The sequence below is a fragment of the Globicephala melas genome, chromosome 8, assembly GCF_963455315.2.
Source record: "Globicephala melas chromosome 8, mGloMel1.2, whole genome shotgun sequence".
Taxonomy (NCBI): Eukaryota; Metazoa; Chordata; class Mammalia; order Artiodactyla; family Delphinidae; genus Globicephala; species Globicephala melas.
In genome coordinates this window covers 13,895,948-13,917,799 of record NC_083321.1, presented here as the reverse complement: position 1 = coordinate 13,917,799, position 21,852 = coordinate 13,895,948, and the positions used below count along the sequence as shown (strand labels likewise).

General features: G+C 44.1%; 1 long non-coding RNA gene across 1 annotated transcript in view; it reads right to left on the bottom strand.

Moving 5' to 3' along the window:
- LOC132597667 (uncharacterized) overlaps nt 1-21,852 on the bottom strand; it is a 100,254-nt gene that overhangs the window by 21,882 nt on the left and 56,520 nt on the right. The window contains exon 3 of the long non-coding RNA XR_009564857.1: nt 13,504-13,619. This is a non-coding gene — a long non-coding RNA (uncharacterized lncRNA). The remainder of the gene's footprint in view (nt 1-13,503; nt 13,620-21,852) is intronic.

Genomic DNA, 21,852 nt, shown 5'->3' with positions numbered 1-21,852 from the left:
CAATTTCTGGCTCAAGGAACTGGAAACAGCAGTCTTTGGGGAAGACTCCAGGTTGGGAATTGCTGTCTTTCCCTGCTTCAACAAAACCACAAAGGCTGTGGTTTCCTAGATTTAGCAGAAGACCCTTCTTTTCTTTGATAGAAAAAGCGTCACTGGGTGAGAAGAAACAAACAGGCTAACCTTTTTTTTAAAAAAATCTTGGTTGATTTTTAAACATTTATATTATGAAATGTTTGTCCCCAAGGGAACCAGGAGGGCTCCTTTTAGTAGATCTTAAAATTCATAGACAAGTAATTCTCCTTCTCTCCCACTTTAGACAGCCAAATCTGGCTTCTGATGTATAAAATTTACTAGAAAAAAAAACAAAAAAAACTTAAGTTTGGCTCAAGAACTCCACAAGAATGGTTATAATGAGAAATCTCTTGCATATAGTAGGCACTCAATAAATATTTGTTGAATCGCACCAGAAGACTGAGACACGCACCCTGGAGTAATAGGGAATTTCGTGTACGTGTTTAACTACTAAAGCTTTCATTAACTGTGGCAGTGTTAAATACAGCCGGTACTAATGAGGGGGAGTGGTGACCTGAATACACCAAAACAGAGGGAAATCCCAGATCAACTCTATTTAGTCTTGAAATACAGTCCATCATTTTTTTTTTTCCTCTAACAAATGTACCTTTCCAATTCTGTTTGGCTCAGGCGAATATTACAATAAACTTATCCTCCATTAGCCCACAGAGAGACCATGCTGGGACAGGCAGTCGTCAGGCTAGATTTAAGTACTGCAAAAAAATTTTCACATATTAGATGATATAAAGGAATTATTGTTAATTGTTTTAACTATGATATCAATATTATTTTAGCTATGGAGGGATATGTTCCTTTTTTAAAAAAGATGCACCCTGGAATTGACAAATAAATAAGTTACCAAAGACCATCTGCAAAAGGGATAATAAAGATTTGACTATATTATAACAATAACTACTGTTTACTGGAAGTTTTTTGTGGAAGCCAGTTCACTTACATTAACTTGAATCCTTATAATAAACCTCTGCAAGGCAGGTATCATTATCCCCATTTTACAGGTGAATAAACTGAGGCTCAGAAGCAGTAGTGGCTATCCAAAGTTTCTGCCCTGATTCTGCTTCAGGGAACTCCCCTCCCTCACTGATGAAACTGACAGCCAATGTACCCTGCCCTCCTGCCCAGAGGTACGGGACACAGGGCTCTGCTGTAATTCTCGGTCTGCATGGAGTAATGCTCAGGCCAGCGCTGCTGGACACTCTGAAGAGGTCAGCCATTGGCCCTTTCTGAGGTCAGGGGCTGGGGCTTTTCTGTCCATTCTGTGACCCTTCCCTGCTCATGGCAGCCCGAGTTGGTTTCTATCGTACACAACTAAAGGATGATGACTATCAGAGAAATGTTATCTGACTCGCCCCAGACTGCCCAGCTAGGAAGTGGCAAAGCAAGGATTTGAGCCCAGGGCTGTCTGATGTCAAAGCCTCATGCCACTTCTCAAATGGCATGCATAAGGGGTCAAGTTCATGTGCCTTCCAAGTCCCAACTTTCACTTTCCCTGCCATCTTCTGCTCCCCTGTAAAATTCTTACACACTTACTTCCAGGTCTCTCTACCTACAGGGTGTGGGAATACATCACTGCACTAATGTAACTACACCTCCACATGGGGAACCCAGTGTTTAATTCAGTGATTAATCCATATTCCCCTAGACTAAAAAGCTGTTACTGGTACTCACAGCACTCTTTGTAACTAGAACAGCACTGAAGGGGAGGCATGAATGGGTTGTCTGGTCCAAGCTCCTGCCTCAAAGAAATGCTGCCTAAAATCAACAGCATTCAGTCACGTGACAGGAGTCACTTTTGCCATCACAATTATCACAAGTCAACCTTAAGTAGCACCATGTGCTATTCTAATACAGAATGTGCAAGCCCTGAAAAGACAGCCTAGAAGAGAGTGCCTCAGGGCCTGAGGGTAGTGGGAAGACTGCAGCCTCTGCAGTCAGAGATTCGCATCTTGTACCAGGTGTGTGACCTTGGACTTACCTTCCCTGAGCCTCAGTTTCCTCATCTATAAAATGGGGATAATAATAATAGTGCCAGCCTCACAGGTTCTTGAGATGCTGTATCAGATGACAAAGTTAAACTGCCTGATACACTGTAGGAGCCAACAATGTCAGTGCTTCCCTTCCTAAAGAATTTAGGACAGTTGATCTCTTATTCCTATTTTTAAAGATCTCCAAGGAAGGAGAAACCATAGCATCCCTTGGTAGCTAGTGTCTGTGTTTCACAACCCACTTAGATGATGTGTGAATATAGCACAGAGGCCCACATCCAAGGAGGCTGGCGGAGGCTGGGAGGCATGCCAAGCAGCCTGCTGGACCGTTACCATCCTATCCCTTCCCCCTACCATTGCCTCCTAAATATATATATTAGCTTAGCCATCCTTCATAGGCAGACCTCCTTTTGGAAACCTCTCTGATAATCCCCTGGTTTGAAATGTTTTTGGTCTTCTAACTGCTATAACACCTGATGGCTGTAAATTCTTCAGGCATTTACCAAAAACAGGCTGGTACTATAACTAACTAATTCCTTCATTGGTTAATTCAATAAATATATTGAATGCCTTCTACACTGCCAGACAGTGTCCTAGGCACTGGGCACACAGAAATAAACAAAACAAATGTGGTCCCTGCTTTCGTGAAGCTCACATTCTAGAAGAAGGCAGGGGGACAGAAAATAAATGTAGAGTGTATCAGTTGATCAAAAGTGCAATGGAGGGAATTCCCTGGCTGTCCAGTGGTTAGGACTCTGCGCTTCCACTGCAGGGGGTACATGGTTCGATCCCTGGCGGGGGAACTAAGATCCCGCATGCCACATGGTGTGCCAAAAAGAAAAAAAAAAAAGTGCAGTGGAGAAAATTAGAACAGAGTTGGGGTGTAGCTATTCTAAACAGGAGGAATGCCAACACCTGAGACCTGCCTGCCTCACACCAGCTCCCTCTCATTCCCTGTGCCCCATGCAGCCTTTCTCTCAGCTTGTCCAATTCACCACATTCCTTCCAGCCCCAGGACCTTTGCACGATCCTTTTGTCTGGAACACTTGTCTCTCCTTACCTCCTCCTAGTTAACTCCCTGTTCTTGATGAAGTGACTCACTGGAAGGAAGTGAGGGGACTACTTATATGTTCTTGGCTTCTCTGGGAAACTAGAAGCTCCTGGAGAGTAAGAGGAGGCAGTGGAGAGCAGTGGTTAGAGAGACACTTCTGGAGTCGGGCTAACCTGCTTCAAATCCGGGCCACCCACCACACCCTAGTTGTGTGACAAGTTCCTAACTTCCCCAAGTCTCAGTCTCTTCTGGAAAATTGCAAAAGAACAATATTTATCTCATAGGAATATTGTGGAGATTCAGTGACAGCATGAACATACAATGTTGGGCACCAAAGGCAGATTTACCCTGAAGCTAATGGAACTTCAGGAGCTCCCCTCAGCAATGCGTTTACGTGGTCACCTGCTTCTGTAAAATATGTTAACAACCATCAGTTAAGACTGCTGTCTCTTCCCACTTTGACTCCCTTCTGTCATACTTCTCTTCCTGTCAAATGGCCCCGGAGAGGACACAGTCCTTTTGTCTTCACAGTTTCGATGGAGAACTCAACCACTGCGCCCCAAGAGGACAGGAGATTGCCCTTCCCGGAAAGTGACTGGGTTCACCATCTGAGGATCCCTCCAGAGAGCTAAGGGCTCTGGGCAGGTGTCCCCCACACCTGGAGGAGGAGGAGGCTTTGGGGAGCAGGACAACACACCTCCCAAGGGATCTCCAGCTCCAAGGCTCTGTACTCAGAGCTCAGGGCACTCTGGGATCTTCCTGAGTCATCACTGAGAGCCAGCCCCAGGGTCAGGCAGTTCTTATATTTAAGCTGAAAAGCTCTTGAAATCTACAACCAGCTTGGGAATGAGTTGTTTCCTCCTCCTAAGGGTTGAAAACAGCTCATGACCATCTTCCAAAGGAAAACCTTCTCCCTACTTAAAAGCAGTTATAAAATCACGTCTCAGCCTTTTATTTACTAGTGAAATGATGCCAATTACTAATACCAAAGGGAATGAATGTGACTCATTGATGTTCTCAGTTCTGACAGCTGATTGCCATAAATTCCCGGGTCCCTAGAGTTCACTCCACCTTCTCCTTTCTGACTGGTCTCCACAGTCATCACCCAGAAAGTTACCCTTTCTTCTTGCTTTTCTCCAGGAGACTTCTGGAAGGACCCCTTAACGCCCACTGGTCTATTTACAAGATCTCACTAAGTCCCTTTGCCCATCTCCTGGCCAAACTGAGAAAAGGACTTGATTTCAGTGTCCTTGTATGCATTTGTGCATGTACAGGCACGTTTATGTCTAGTATCTATTAAACAGATAATCTTTGTTCATCCTCATCTGCCCCCGGTACTACACACTGTCCACTCCTGCCTTCCCCAGGGCTGTCTCCCAGTCATAAATTCGGTGGGTTCATCATCATTCAAAGTACACAACAGCGGGCTTCCCTGGTGGTGCAGTGGTTGGGAGTCCGCCTGCCGATGCAGGGCACGCGGGTTCGTGCCCCGGTCCGGGAGGATCCCACGCGCTACGAAGCGGCTGGGCCCGTGAGCCATGGCCGCTGAGCCTGCACGTCCGGAGTCTGTGCTCCGCGGCGGGAGGGGCCGCGGCGGTGAGAGACCCACGCACCGCAAAAAACAAACAAACAAACAAAGTACACAACAGCAACAGACAGGAGCATATTAGCCTGGGATACCTCACTGAAGGGACATTCTGCTCAGAAGGAAATGACCCCCTCGATCCCTTGACTCCCAAGAGGCTCAGGCCTCATCCTTCCCTCTGCTTTCCTGCCCATCCCTAAAATGAGAGGAAGACTTTAGACTCACGGGAACACTTGCTTTTTTTGAGGGGAGGAGGGAGAATAAATTTGGTTGACTTTGAAAATTGTCATAATGTACTGAACTCGTGGCCCAACAATGTTAGGACACATGTCACTCTAAAAGTGTGATCGTGCTTTGGTGAGGACGGGGCTGGCTGGGGGGAATTACCACTTACAGTAATAATTTATTACCACTTACAGTAATAATATTCTCCTAGCTTTCTGAAACAGTCTCAATGGCTGGGCATATCTTTTCTTAATTGAGGCAGTTTGTTAAATGTGGAATTCAATGTGATTGGAATGTATAGCTTTCTGGATACTCTAAAAAAAGAAGGTGAGGGGGGGAGTCCTTTGTCAGACCATGTGCCCTGATTTGGGATTCAGAAAACATGATCCCTGTAACAGGAGAACTCTGTATCCTCAAGTCCGGGAGCTTTTATTGATGGATTCAAGAAGCTGAGGCTAGGGTAGAGGACGTGAAAATACTTTGAAAAAGACCTTTTACGATACAGATGCAAGCGTTTATCATCATCATCATATCATCATTATTAGCAATAATAAGTGGATCGGGGGATCTTTTCAAATGCAAATCTAATCACATTGTGCCTTTCATCCAAGGCCTCCCACTGCTCTTAGGACAGAAGCCAGAGCAGTATCACAGCCCTCCAGGCCCTGCATGGCCTTGTCTCCTGCCCGCCGCACACCCGCTCCCTCTCATTCCCTGTGCCCCCAAGCAGGCCTTCTCTCAGCTTAAATTCACCACACTCCTTCCAGCTCCGGGACCTTTGCATACTCCTTCTATCTAGAACTTTTGTCCCTCCCTCCCTCACCTGATTAACCCTCTCTTGTTGTCCCAATATCAGTGTAAGCACACTTTCTCAAAGAAGCTTTGTCCACCTCTCCTGACTGGGTGAATCCTTCCCTCCTACAATCTCATAGAATCGTGTAAAGCCATCCATATGTTCATTAATTCATACTTATTGAGTGACTACTATGTGTCAGATGGTATTCTGTAGGCTGGAAATGTAGTGGCGAACAAAAGAAGGCCCTGGGTTGCTTCCATTCTAACAGAAGAAGAGACAATGATCAAATAAACACATACATGTGTAATAGAATGCTAGGCAGTGATCAGTGCTATGAGGAAAATTAAGCTGGGTTAGGATTGGTGTGGCATCAGGGGTAGGGGTAATGGTTTCCAAAAGGGTAGCAGAGAAAGCCTTTTTGAGCAGATGACATTTAAACAGAGACCCCAGTGAAATGAGGGAGCAAACCATGCAAAGGTGTGTGGAAAGACGACTCCAGACAGAAGGAACAGCAAGTGCAAAGGCCCTGGGGCAGGAATGAACTTGGTAAGCCCAAAGAACAGCAGAAGGCCAGGGTGGCTAGGGTTGAGACAGCAAATTGGGAAAGTACTAAATGAGGCTGGAGGGCATGCAGACAAGTCTTTTGAGGAATTTTGCTCAAAACGAGGAGCAGAGAAATAGGGAAGGAGCCAGGGGAGCACATGAGCTCTGTGGAGGGTGTTTCCGGTTTGTTTTTTATTTGTGTTAAGATGGGAAGTATTACAGCATATTTGTATGCTGAAAGGAAGGCTCCAGGAGCTAGGGCAACAATGGCGATTCATGAGAGAGGAGATAATTGCAGCCAGTCCTTGAGCAGGTGAGGAAGAATGTGGTCCAGGGCCCAGGTGGAGAGCTTGGCATTACACAGGCACAGGGATGATCTGTAATTTGCAACAGAAGAGAGGACAGAGCAAACATGTATGGATGCTGGAGGTTGGTAAGTTTGTGGTGGGGAATGAGCATTCTGATGGCCTGTTTTCCCCATGAATAGGAAGATGCCAGCAAGAGAAGGGCAGTGAAGCTGGAGAAAAGAGGAGAAGGGACAAAGAGGCATCTTGGAGAGTGGCAGAGTGACTGGGCACTGCAACAGGATCGCTGGGCAGTGCGGAGGCAGTCCACTGATTTGCAGACTTAAATGTAAAATGAAACCTGTCCTGGCTGTTGCGGGTGTTTTCTCCAGCCACGTTCCTGTGCTCTGTTGGGTTTAACCAGGGCGGGGGTTTTGGCAGGTGGAAACAGCAGAGCAAGGATGTTATGGAGCAACCATAATACTAGGCCATGGAGTCCAGGCTGGGTGAGGAGGAAAGGGAGGGCCTGGGTCAGGGCTGCTAAGGACAGTGAAAAAAGTGGTCGAGGCATTGAAGAGCTCAGCAGGATCAGAGAATCGTGGGAATGGGAGTCCCAGGATAACTGAGCTGGGGTGATGTGTGGTGATGATCTGACTACAGTTAGAACGGAAACTCCAGAAGGACTGTGGTTGTGGCCAGGTCTGTGTTTGACTCCGTGGCTGAGGTAGACGACGGGGATCGTGGCACTGAGGCATCAAGAAACAAGAGGCAGGGCTTCCCTGGTGGTGCAGGGGTTGAGAGTCCGCCTGCCGATGCAGGGGACACGGGTTCGTGTCCCGGTCCGGGAAGATCCCACATGCCGCGGAGCGGCTGGGCCCGTGAGCCATGGCCGCTGAGCCTGCACGTCCGGAGCCTGTGCTCCGCAATGGGAGAGGCCACAACAGTGAGAGGCCTGCATACCGCAAAAAAAAAAAGAAAAGAAACGAGAGGCAGGGGGATGCATGGTCGTCTATGTGGATCTTACAGTCACCGTGGACAATGGCAGGAGGAGAGGTGCAGAGGAAGTCAGGGAGCCAGGTGGCCAAACTGTCAATAACCACACGAGCAGGAGGTAGGTAGAGAGAACAAGACATGGTCTCATGACAGGGGCTCATATTTTTCACGTTTATATGATTATTCGATTGATGTCGATTTCACCCTCTACATTGTACTTTCCATTAAGGGGAGGGGTCATGTCTATTTGTGTCCACCATGTTATCTTCAGCTTCTAGCTCAATGCCTGGCACATAATAGGTACTCAGTAAAAACTTCTAGAATAAATGAACAAATACTGTTCTCTGGGATTGGAGAAAGAGAGGATGGGAGGCATTGATCCAATATAATTTGTTCTTTTCTCTTCCCATTGAAGTCTTCACTGCAGTCCTAATTTTCAGAAATTTCAGTCAATGGTCACTCAACATTTATGAAATCCCTGTTAGGTGCCAGGTGCTGTGCTACGTGCTTCAGAGAAAAAGAAGACGTGATTGCAGCTCTTGGATAGGTTAAAGTATATCCTTCTAGGCAGACTCATGAATAAATAACCTTGATACAATGTGGATAGAGTAATGACAGAGGTCTGAGCAAAATGCTCCAAGAGCCCTGAATCTGACTGCCAGGGGAAGAGGGGACGGCTGTGGGTTCAGATAACATCAAGAGAATGAAGATGGTCAGCAAACAAGACAAATGGAAGTCAGGTGAAGGACCAGTTTTTCCAAAGGTATCAGAGATGGGAAAGGAAAAGCTTGGCAAATTGAGAAGTCTGATGAAGCTAGAAATTAAGCTAAAAATGTCACCTGACCTTTATATTTATGGTCAATTGGTTTGCAGTGAGCGTGCTATAATAATTCAATGGGAAAAGAATAGTCTTTCTAACGAATGGTGCTGGGACAACTGAATATCCACATGGAAAAGGATGTAGTTGGACTCCCACCTCCCACCACATACAAAAAGTAATTCAAATTGGATCAAACACCTAAATGTAAGTGTTAAAACTATGAAACTCTCAGAAGAAAACCTAGGTGTAAATCTTCATGACCTTGGACCGGGCCAGGAAGTCTAAAATCCTAAATAAGAAATTAGCTATGTCACCAAAAGCACAAAACAAAAGAAAAAATAGATAAATTGGACTTCATCAAATTTAAACTTTTATGCTTCAAAGGAAACCATCAAGAAAGTAAACAAACAACCCACAAAATGGGAGAAAGTATTTGCAAATTATATGTCTGATAAGGAACTAGTGTCTAGAATATACAAAGAATATTTACTACTCAATGAGAAGACAAATGACCTAATTTTTAAATGGGCAAAAGATTTAAATAGATATTTCTCCAAAGAATATATACTAACAGGATAGAAAGCCCGGAGATAACAGGATAGAAAGCCCAGAGATAAACCCACACACATATGGTCACCTTATCTTTGATAAAGGAGGCAGGAATGTACAGTGGAGAAAGGACAGCCTCTTCAATAAGTGGTGCTGGGAAAACTGGACAGCTACATGTAAAAGTATGAGATTAGAACACTCCCTAACACCATACACAAAAATAAACTCAAAATGGATTAAAGACGTAAATGTAAGGCCAGAAACTATCAAACTCTTAGAGGAAAACATAGGCAGAACACTCTATGACATAAATCACAGCAAGATCCTTTTTGACCCACCTCCCAGAGAAATGGAAATAAAAACAAAAATAAACAAATGGGACCTAATGAAACTTCAAAGCTTTTGCACAGCAAAGGAAACCATAAACAAGACCAAAAGACAACCCTCAGAATGGGAGAAAATATTTGCAAATGAAGCAACTGACAAAGGATTAATCTCCAAAATTTACAAGCAGCTCATGCAGCTCAATAACAAAAAAACAAACAACCCAATCCAGAAATGGGCAGAAGACCTAAACAGACATTTTTCCAAAGAAGATATACAGACTGCCAACAAACACATGAAAGAATGCTCAACATCATTAATCATTAGAGAAATGCAAATCAAAACTACAATGAGATATCATCTCACACCGGTCGGAATGGCCATCATCAAAAAATCTAGAAACAATAAATGCTGGAGAGGGTATGGAGAAAAGGGAACACTCTTGCACTGCTGGTGGGAATGTGAATTGATACAGCCACTATGGAGAACAGTATGGAGGTTCCTTAAAAAACTACAAATAGAACTACCATATGACCCAGCAATCCCACTACTGGGCATATACCCTGAGAAAACCATAATTTAAAAAGAGTCATGTACCAAAATGTTCATTGCAGCTCTATTTACAATAGCCAGGAGATGGAAACAACCTAACTGTCCATCATCAGATGAATGGATAAAGAAGATGTGGCACATATATACAATGGAATATTAGTCAGCTATAAAAAGAAATGAAATTGAGTTATTTGTAGTGAGGTGGATGGACCTAGAGTCTGTCATACAGAGTGAAGTAAGTCAGAAGGAGAAAAACAAACACCATATGCTAACACATATATATGGAATTTAAGGAAAAAAAAAAAAGGTCATGAAGAACCTAGGGGTAAGACGGGAATAAAGACACAGACTTACTAGAGAATGGACTTGAGGATATGGGGAGGGGGAAGGGTAAGCTGTGACAAAGTGAGAGAGTGGCATGGACATGTATACACTACCAAACATAAAATAGATAGCTAGTGGGAAGCAGCCGCATAGCACAGGGAGATCAGCTCAGTGCTTTGTGACCACCTAGAGGGGTGGGATAGGGAGGGTGGGAGGGAGGGAGACACAAGAGGGAAGAGATATGGGAACATATATATATGTATAACTGATTCACTTTGTTATAAAGCAGAAACTAACACACCATTGTAAAGCAATTATACTCCAATAAAGATGTTAAAAAAAAAAAGAATATATACTAATGGCCAGTAAGCACATGAAAAGATGCCCAACATCATTAGTCATTAAACAAATAAATGCAAATCAAAACACAATGATGGGGGCTTCCCTGGTGGCGCAGTGGTTGAGAGTCCGCCTGCCGATGCAGGGGACACGGGTTCGTGCCCCAGTCCGGGAAGATCCCACATGCCGCGAAGCAGCGGGGCCTGTGAGCCATGGCCGATAAGCCTGCACGTCCGGAGCCTGTGGTCCACAACGGGAGAGACCACACCAGTGAGAGGCCCGCGTACCGCCAAAAAAAAAAAAAAAAAACCACGATGGGACTTCGCTGGTGGTGCAGTGGTTAAGACTCTGCACTCCCAGTGCAGGTGGCCTAGGTTCGATCCCTGGTCAGGGAACTAGATCCCACATGCATGCTGCAACTAAGAGTTCTCATGCCACAACTAAGGAGCCCGCCTGCTGCAACTAAGACCCAGTGCAACCAAATTAATTAATTTATTTATTAAAAAAACCCCACAATGAGTTGCCACCTTATACCCACTAGAATGGCTATAATAAAAAAGACAGACGTTAACAAGTGTTGGCGAGGATGTGGAGAAATTGAAACCCTCATACATTGCCGGTAGGAATGTAAAACGGTGTAGGTGTTTTGGAAAACAGTCCCTCAAAAAGTTAAACATTGAGTTACCATATGACCTGGCAATTCCATTCCTATATGAGAAAGAGAACTGAAAACCTATGTCCACACCAAAACTTGTACATGAGTGTTCAAAGCAGCATGAATCACAACAGCCAAAAAGTGAAAACAACTCAAACGCCCATCAATTGATAAATGTATAGACAAAATGTGGTACAGCCATACAACGGATACTCTTTGGCAGCAAGAAGGAACGAAGCACTTATATAAGCCACAACATGGATGAATCCCGAAACATTATGCTAAGTGAGAGAACCAGACACAGAAGGCCACATAGTGTATGATTCTATTTGTACGAAATGCCCAGAATAAATGGGGTGATGAAATACCCCAGAATTAGCTAGTAGTGATGGCTGCACAACTTTGTGAATGTAGGAAAAACCACTGAGTTGTAGGTACAGAGAGGGTAGATTTTATGGTGTGAATTACAGCTCAAGTTTTAAAAATGTCATGTGGTGTCCCTGTAGCATGAAGGCCACGCTAAGGGGTGTGAATTAAATCCTGTGGGCAATGAAGAGTTCCTTAATATTGTGTGTGTGTGTGTGTGTATGTACCTATGCACACAAATGTTCATTCTTTTTCCACTACAGTTGGAAAATCAGGAAGGTGAAATCAACAAAAAAATCCCACATGGTGCTGTCACCTAGAAGCAATTGGGATGAAAGTTTGTTGTATTTCATTATTGCTCTTATTCGTGTTTGTATCAAGATTATGTTTTATGTACCATTTGGTATGCTGCTTTTTTTGTCAGTTACCATAAACTTATTCTAAGCATTACTTAAAAATAAATTTCTTATCTAATTATAATAGTTGTTTATGGTAGAAAGTTTGGAAAATATAGAAAATTATAAAGAAGAAAATTAAAGTCATCCATAATCCCACCAGTTAGAAGTAATCATTACTAATATTTTAGTGTATCTTATTTTGTCTTATTTTTCTATGAGTAAATGTCTTTTTTTGTGTGTGTGGCCCTGCTGTGTGGCATGCAGGATCCCAGTTCCCTGACCAGGGATCAAGCCCACGCCCCCTGCAGTGGAAGCATGGCATCTTAAACACTGGACCACCAGGGAAGTCCTCTATGAGTAAATGTCATTTTTAATGGCTGTATAATAGGCCATCCAGTATCATAGATTACTTCCATTGTAATATAGTTAGGTTATTTCCCATTTTTCTTTATACAAATAATGATGTAACAAATATCTTTGTGCATGAAACTTTTTCATAGCTGGGGTTATTTCCTTAGCTTCTCAGAAATGGAATCACTGGGTCAAAGACAAGATATTTAAGCTCTTATATTGTATTCTTATACAGCATTCTAAAATGATTCGACAAATTGCATTTCTATTAGCAATAAATGAGAGTGCCTGTTTCACAGCATCCTCATCAGTACTGAGGATTACACTTTAAAAAATTCTCCTTGCTGTTTTTATTTGTATTCTAGTAGAGGTTTCATCAGAAAGAAAGTAGCGTACTCAGGTTTGTGTTTTAGATGATAAAGAGGCTGGGCTGAAGAGAGGTGAGAGAGTGCAGACCAATGAGGAAAATATTGCACTAGCGAAAAAAAGAAACAACACAGCCAGGCAGTGAAGGTGGGTGGGTTTAGAAGACTTTTAAGATTAGAAAGACATTTCTAAGAAAGGATGGGTTGGATTTGTGACTGGTGTGAAACTGGCAGGAAAGAAGCAAGAAGTGTCAAGTTTGACTCCAAAGTGGAGGCTGAATGGAGGGCGATAGTATTAGGCAAGACAGGGAAAAGGGAAGGAGCAGGTTTAGAAGGAAAAACAAAGCTTCCTGTTTGCAACACGTTACTTGCAGTGCCTTCCAGGGTTCCAGGTGGAGATGTCAACACACCCGTTAACAACATGAGTCTGGAGCTTGGAGGAGAGAACGACACTGGGATAAAAGCTGGGGAATGTATGTAAGTGGTAATGCGTGAGATCACTGGAGGATGAAGAATAAATTCTAAGGAAAACCAACATTTGCAAGGCAGAAGAGGAGTGAGTGAAGGAGAAAGGCCCGCTTAGGGGCCAGTTGGGGAACCAACAGACGCTGGTGCCAAATACCAGGGGGCTCAAGGGGGAGAATGGCCAACAATGTCAAATGCCTCCAGTGCTACAAGGGTCGGAGAATGAAGACTCCCGCAGAGGGTCTTAGAGAGGAGAGGCTGAGGAGGAGGTCCAAGGCAGAGACCCGATCAGGGGCTGCAGAGTTATCTTGCAGGCAGTTTGGGGGTGTCGGGAAGGTGTGAGAGAGGGCTCTAGCCTCAATGGGAAGTCATTCTCCTCAAGTTTTCCTCTCTCCTTCCACGGCGGCGAGAGCTAGTCCGTGATCCCACTCTTGACTGCTCACCTGAGGGTACACATGTGATGCAACCGAGGCTGAGGACAAAGCCCGGAGGCCGGCTCTCGGTCCAGCTCTGCTGTCATCTCCGCAGCTGACTTGTGCTCAACCCTTGATCTCCTCACCTGCAACATGAAGGAGTGGGTGAGTAAAAGGGTGCCTGAAGCAGGCCTCCACTCAGTGTTGGTCCCCACCCACGGATTCACAGGACTGCAGTGAAATGATTTATGAATTGCCAAAGTGCAGGAATAAGTGGCCTAGATATTTTGTAGGGCTCTCACCTCTAAAATCCTAAAATCCCAGCTCTCTGAAGATAGTCCTAAGAAGGACACTCTAAAGAAGGAAATATAATGGTGCAGCTCAGTCAGGGTTGGATGGAACAGGCATCACTGTTCCACCCCCTCCCCCTCCCCCAAGCACAAGTGCTTTGATTTGGGGTCTTTGCCCCATGATGCCGCGTTCCCGGCCTCTCTTTATCCCACAGTCTTCTGTGTGTTCTGCGGGTCACGGCCCCCAGCACTGCTGTGTCTGCCCGGCGGCCAGGCTCGATGCCAGGCTCATACACACAGTAGATGAATTCCCATCTTATCCGTGAGGAAACTAACCCATTCCCATCCTTAAACTCCTCGAGGACGGAGATGTGTATCCCCAATATCTAACAAAAGTCCTGGTGGGTGCTCAGGGAATGTGTGAGATTTGTTATTTTCCTAACACTGCTTGGCTAATATGCGGCAGAAACTAAATTTGAACCCATAATCCTTTCACTCAACCCATTACTCTCTCTCCCCACGGTCACTACAGAATTGTGGGACATCCATCACCAATAGGGATTTGCAAGCAGGACAACCTCCAGGCCTCACACTCAGGGAGCAGTGCAAGCATGAGCCAGGTCCTACCTCTGGCCATGATTTTCTTCTGTTCACACTGGCTGTTGATGAAGGGGTAAATCTGAACTGTCTATACATGGGATACAGTCTTTAAACTTCATCTTTATTTTTCTCAATATCATGATCGCTCCTAGTTTAAGAAGTCAAATTGTACTAAATACACTTTTAACAAAAAACAGCTCCTTTTAGTCCCAGAGGAAACCACCGTCACTCTTCTGCACATTGCTTTCTGGTATTAACCTTCATATGTCTAAAGAACAAGCATAGAGGCTATGTCTCGACTTGTGTGTTTCTCCGTCATCCCTTGGCCAGCACGATGAGTGAGGTCTTCTAAAGCATGACCTGTTCCCCTCTTCTGCTCAATGTAGTTACAACTCTTGCTTAAGTTAACACCTAATGTTTGCTTTATTATGATATTTATTCACTTGAACTAGCGTACCAAGATATGCTTCTATTCTTGGACAAATTTTTGTTTACCCTGAAGTTAGTAATTAGCTCTTTTTTTTTTCTTTCTCATTTGCTTAGTATTCTGGATATCTAACAATGACTTTTCTTACACCTTCTACCAGCCTTTTAACGTTTCCAGACACCAAGCAGTCAGGTCACCTCCCGCTTCTCTTTGTTCTCGCAGACCTCCCTCCTGGAACCTTCAGTTTTTCTCCTTCCCTTTGGACTGGTTGCTTCCATTTCCCATCATCCCGCAAGCTTCCTTTGCCACTGTCCTGATATGGACCCCCTGAACCCTATGTCACCCTCTTTCTTGGTTTATTCCAAGAAAGGTAAGCCTGCATGTCTAAAATGTCTTTACTTCCCCTTGACACTTAATTGATCATTGAACTCAATACAGAATTATAGGCTGGAATCACTTTTCCTCAGGATTTTGATACGTTGCTCTATTCTCTTCTAGCTTCTGATTTTGTTGTTTGTTTGTTTTTTACGCAGGCCTCTCACTATTGTGGCCTCTTCCGTTGCGGAGCACAGGCTCCGGACACGCGGCCTCAGCGGCCATGGCTCATGGGCCCAGCCGCTCCGCGGCATGTGGGAACTTCCCGGACCGGGGCACGAACCCGTGTCCCCTGCATCGGCAGGCAGACTCTCAACCACTGCGCCACCAGGGAAGCCCGTTTCTGATGTTTTTATTGAGCCGTTTGAGGCCATTCTGATTTGCTGATCCTTTGTAAAAGCCCACTTTTTTGGGTCTCTCGGGAAGCTTTTAGGATCTTTTCTTTACCTCTGAGGTTCTGAAATTTCACCGAGATGTGCTCTAGTGGAGTCTTCTGCCCATTGTGTTTGGCACCTAGCGGACCCTGCCAAACTGGAAATGTATGTCTTTCGGTTCTGGGGAGATTTTTTCATATTACTTATTTCTGTTCTTTCTTTCTGAAATTAGGCAGAATGAGGAGGTGGAGAGTAATGGGAGATACTGTTTTGGACAGAGTGGCCAGGGGAAGTCTCTCTGATGAACTGACATTTGAGCAGAAATTGGGATGAGTGTCTTCTCGTCTATCGGGGGAAAACTACTATACTTTATTTTGTTCCTTGCATTGTCTCTTTTTCTTTTCAGTTTCTTTTGTCCACCTTTTTTAGTCTCTCTCTCCTGTCGGGAGGCTTTCCTCACATGTCTGGTGATCTTTGGCCGAGCGGTCACATTGAGAAGGAGACACTAAAAGCTGATGGGCAGCTGCCAGTGTGACTTGGCTTGTCAATGGTGGCAGTCACTGTTAGGTGACCAGGAGGCACATTGACTTTTTCATTGGGGAGCTCCTTCCTCTGGGATTGCTTAGTCTTTCCAGAGAAGAGTCTTCCGGTCTCCTGCCTGGAGGTGGTGAAGGAGGGTGGAAGTGTCAGGGGAAGGCAAAGTCACCAATCAGTCATCCAGGCTTTCACTTAATTCCCCTCACTCCACCTTCAGTGATTCCGTGGAATTCCTGGGCCTTTCTGGGATTCTGCAGGGCAAGCTTTTTGTATTCTCGTGAGCATCTCCTGCTGCAGGCTCTGCAATATCTGCTCCTTCTCTCCCTCTCCTGTCCACTGCTGTCCCCCTTTGCCCTTGCCCTTCGTCCCTATCACTTCGATGGGATTTTAAAACAGCATGCATGTAAACACGCTTTCAACCTACTATGTTTAACCAGGACAGATGGATACTCTATGAAACAAATTCTAGCAAAGAGATCACACTAAGAATAATTTTTTAAAGAAAACCTTTGCAGGGGATCCCTCCCATAGCGAGACCACTGTACTTGACAGTCATGGACTTTTCTGGGTGAAGTGACTTCAGACATTATCTATTCTCACCACCTCATTTTACAGATATAGAAAACGAAACCCAGGCAAAGTCTTGCCCAAAATCACAGCAGAGAGATGTAAGGAGTCCCTGTATTTTCCACTTATAATCCAATGCCTTTCCCACTGCCATTCAGCCTTCCCAGAAAAGCCCCTCAGGCAGTGGAAAGATTTTCCTCCTGATGTGGTTTCCAAAGCAAATGCCTTTTTGCCTCCTGGGCCATTCTGACCCTGATCAGTCCCATCTGGAGAAGAACCGTGACAATGAACTAGACATTGTTTCTCAGCAAGACCAGGAGGCTTCCTGGCATTTAAACAGAGATCATTTCTTAAAGGACAGAGTCAAGATAACAAATCCACCTTAAAATAAACCTCAAGTCAGACCACCAATTAACACCTAAATGTATTTAAGTGGAAATAAGTTTAATTGTCCTAATTAATTTTTCACCAATTTTCACATGTCACATTTTACACTGGCTTGGCAAGGAAAGTAATTGGATCCCTTTATAACCATTTTCCACTTCCTGATTTGCTAAGTAGTTCAATGCTGTTGTCTACAGAAAATATGCATCACTCCAAACTGGTCACACTGCAACTTTATGACGTTCATAACGTATTGGGGGAGGGGTGGGGGGAGTAGCTGCAAAGATGAAAACGACAAGATACTGTATCCAGCGGAAAAGGTGCCCTTGGTAGGCAGCTTCTAACATGGTTCCCAATGATCCCTTCCTCGTGGCTTTCACACCCTTGTGAAGTCCCCTCCCCTAGAGTGTAGACTGACCTAGTGACTCACTTCTAAGGAGTAAAATATGCCAGAACTGATGCAATGTCACTTCTGAGATTAGGTTATAAAGAATTCCATCTTAGTTGCTTTTCCTCACTTTTCCTCTTCTTCTCCTTCTCCTCTCTCTCTCTCTCTCTCTCTCTCATCCCTCAATCTGGATAAAGCTATGTCATGAGCATCCCTATAGAGAAGACCTGAGGCCTCCTGCCAAAAGCCACATGAGTGAGCTTGGAAATGGAACCTCCAGCCCCCGTCAAGCTTTCAGACCTTGAGGTCCCAGCCAACAGCTTGAGAGCAACCTCATGAGAGACCCTGAGCCAGACCACCAGCTAAGCCACTCCCAGGTTCCAGACTGTCAGCAATTGTGTGAGATAAATATTTACTATTTTAAGCTGCTAAGTTTGGAGATAATTTATTTTACAGTAATAGTGGGGGAGCTACGTATGAGTTCTGACTTTTCTACTTCCTTGCAGAAGCTTCTTGTGTTTGTCCCTTAACTTCTCTTAATTATGCCTGTTTCCTCATCAGTAAAAGGGGGATAAAGACCTTACCTACTGCACAGAGTTGCGGTGGAGTTCAGGGACAAGGAAACTAATTTTAAATGATCGTGAGGCATTAGGCATTTTTATCTAGGCTATCTCATTTAATTTCTTCCAAATGGAAAAAAACACATGTGAAACATAACCAGTAAATTAGAACACCATGCTAGTATTATTAGAGCCAATTCATTTTATGAGTTATTAAAACATTGTTTTTAGCAAACATCAATCTTGGATCAACCTTAAGTAAACCATATGCCTTTTAGAACTGATGGGTTTTAATTAGTTTCTTAATTAACATGTGAGAAGTTTGTAAACCTGTTAGTTTTGCTATCAAAACCAGAAGAACAAGCTGTATATATTTCCCATGGGAGGTGCTCTTCAGGGCCAAGGCTAAAGCCCATGGGCCCCTCGAGTTAATATGGCCCAAGCACAGCGCTCTTCCACAACCCCCTTCTCCTGCTCGCCAACCTGGAAACCAAGTCATCCACCCAGAATCCTCCCCTTCCACTCCTCACCCCATGTCTTGTCACCAGATCCTGCAATTCTAATTCAGAAACATTCTTCCCTTCCACCCGCATGCCACTGTTTTAATTCAGGTAAATCTCATCCACATTTAATCATTAATATTATTATAATATTATATACAATTATAACATACATTAATATAGTGTTCTTTAATTATACTATTATAATAAATATTAATAAATCATATTTATTGACAGTGCATTATGTTTCAGAAATTGGGCTCTGCGCTGGTGATCAGACTTACAAAGGCCCACCCCCGCTCTCCCCTCCCCTGTCTTCCTGGAGCTAACAGGCGGCTTCATTCAGCTTTGCAAGGGCTAAACTAGATTAAAGGTTAAGAGTAGGCTGCCTCAGTTTAAATCTTAGCTTTTCCACTTACTGTGTGCCCTTAGACAAGTTACTTAACCTCTCTGCGCTTCAGTTTTCTCACCTGGAAAACAAGGATAACAATAGCAAGAATTAAGAGAATTAAAATATTTGAAATGCTTAGAACAGAGCCTGGCAATCAAAAAATGTTAACTATTGTTATTTTTGGTCCATGTCGTATTTTCTCCAACACCAGCTCCCTGAAGGCCAAACCGTCCTCTGTCGAGCAGTCTGGCTCTTCTTCCTAAGGAACCGTTTAACCATGCCATTCCCTAGCAAACATCGGGAATATGGGCCTTAGCATGGCCCACCTCTTCGGCTTACCCTCCACTTCTCCCCAACCCCAGCCCCAGCTCCCACACTCCTGCTCCGCTGAATGTCTCACCATCCCCAAAACACACACTCAGCCTAACTTTGCGTCTTTGTGCCAAGATATAAGGGAGAGACGACAGCTTAGTCAAGCAGCGGCAAAACACAGCACCCAAGATGGCGACTGGACGCTCCCACTTCTCTTTCAAGCTCTGTTAGGAAAAGACCAAAGCGGGTTGGAACTTAAGTACTTCTTTATGTCAGGGGGTAGCACAGGCCTTAAAATGGCCAGGGATTACCTTCTTTCGGAGCACAGGACTGCCTCTGCTATCATCAGAGAAAAGAAGAGAAAGGAAGAAAGGGGGCTTCCCTGGTGGCGCAGTGGTTGCGAGTCCGCCTGCCGATGCAGGGGACACGGGTTCGTGCCCCCTTCTGGGAGGATCCCACATGCCGCGGAGCGGCTGGGCCCGTGAGCAATGGCGGCTGAGCCTGCGCTCCGCAGCGGGAGAGGTCACAACAGTGAGAGGCCCGTGTACCGCAAAAAAAAAAAAAAAGCTTGGATTTTAGAGTAAGTGAGACCTGTGTCTAAATCCTGGCTCTACCTCTAGCTAAACAAGTCCAGTACCCTTAGTTTCTTTGTCTGGAAAGTAAGAATCATAACAGTACCTTTGCAGTGTTGATGTGAGGGTTAAATGAGAAAACGTGAAAGTAGCCAGCACATCCCAGGCTCTAGATTAAATGCTACTTGCCCTTTTTCTCCTGTCCTGTTCTCTGTGTCTGTGAAGGTCTCCCTGCTTCCCCTACCCTGTGTTCCTGGTGAACTCCCACTCAATCAAGTCTCAGCTCAGTGTGACCCTCCCAGAGAAGCCTTTCCTGGCTTCCTCAGGCAGAGCTCGTGGCTCCTGCCACTGTCTCCTGCCGAACTGGAAACTCCTTCACAGCAGGAATCACTACCTCTAAACACCTTTGGATCCTCAGAGCCTGGCATCATGCAAAAAATAAATGTCAGGGGCTTCCCTGGTGGCGCAGTGGTTGGGAGTCCGCCTGCCAATGAAGGGGACGCGGGTTCGTGCCCCGGTCCGGGAGGATCCCGCGTGCCGCGGAGCGGCTGGCCCGTGAGCCATGGCCGCTGAGCCTGCGCGTCTGGAGCCTGTGCTCCGCAACGGGAGAGGCCACGGCAGTGAGAGGCCCGCGTACCGCAAAAAAAAAAAAAAGTGTCAGGTAGTGTTTTATGATTTCCTTGTGAAAATGAAGAATTCTTAGGTGCTTTAAAATATTTTCATTACAGTACCATTTGTAATAGAGAAAACTGGGAAGTAGCATTCATGTCTAATAATTAGAGGTTAAGTAAATTATGGTTCCTCCTTAAAATGTGGTGGTATGCTGCCATTATAATCATCTTGTAGAAATGTGCTGTTGACATTGAAAAAAAAAATGTTCTCAATATATACTGTGAGGGAAAGAAGCAGTTTTCAAAACAGTACTATGTACAGAATGATCCCGTTTTGTGATAAAAATATAAATGTTTATGTATGCATAAAAAAGGTCTGGAAGGACCCAGTGGTTGTCTCTGGGTGGGTGGAATTTGCATGTTTCTTTTCCTTCCTTATGCTTGTATGTATTTTGTGATTTTTCTATAATGAGCATAAATTACTTTTGTAGTAAGAAAAAAAAAATTTTTAACTACCAAAAATTGTTTTTCTGATTGTAATGCATTTTCATTGTAGAAAATTTGGAAAGTCTGAAAACTATAAAAAAGAAAAGCTAATTATGCACGTTTTTCTACCGAGAGTCTGTTAACATTCTAGTATATTTCTTTCTAGTCTTTTTTTTTAATGCATGTATGAATTTTTTTAACTTGAGATCTAACTGATGTATAGTTTAATATCCTGCAATTTTTTATTACATTGTGAACATTTTCAAAAAATTATTACAAATTCTAAATATCAGATGTCTTACAAAAGGTTAGAATAATCAGCTATCCTAGGGAAAAAAATAGGAGAACTAAAGAGAGGGTTAATGGCCTCCCATGTACAGCATAACGCATTTTAAAGACTTTCCCAGGCCCTAGAGAGGCCTTGTATTGTATAAAATACCTAAAATATTACATATTAATAATTTTACCTGTAAAATTTTTGAAAGGGTTTTTAATACTTTTGCTACTGAATTTGGCTAAACATACTCATTTAATTTACAACTGGTGAACAACTCACTTAATTTACAATTGGCAATAATTTCTCAGTAACTATCATGCATATTGGGGAACTCTTACAAAGTGAGTAAAATCCAGCCTATAAATTGTTTTCAAATATAAAGAAACACTAAATTTTAACAATTAATGACGTGAACACAATGTTACATTTTGTAGATTTTTAATTAAACACTTCTTGATTTTACAGTTTCCTTTTCCTATTTTGGTGCCAATAACTTTTTTCAGATCTCAAACTTTTCCCCAGGCCCTTGAAAAGTCCCTACGCCTTGGGCTCTGTGTCCACCCTGACTCACAGAGGAAAACATCCTGCTTGAGACCCTTTGGCTGCTGGGCAGTCATGGCAGACAGATATCGGAAACTTCCAGCAAGGGTAGAAGTCACTGCAAAGGCCAGCAATGGGAGAGGCCAATCTATGCAGCAGAGTCGTTTTTTCTGTGCCGACCTTCAAAT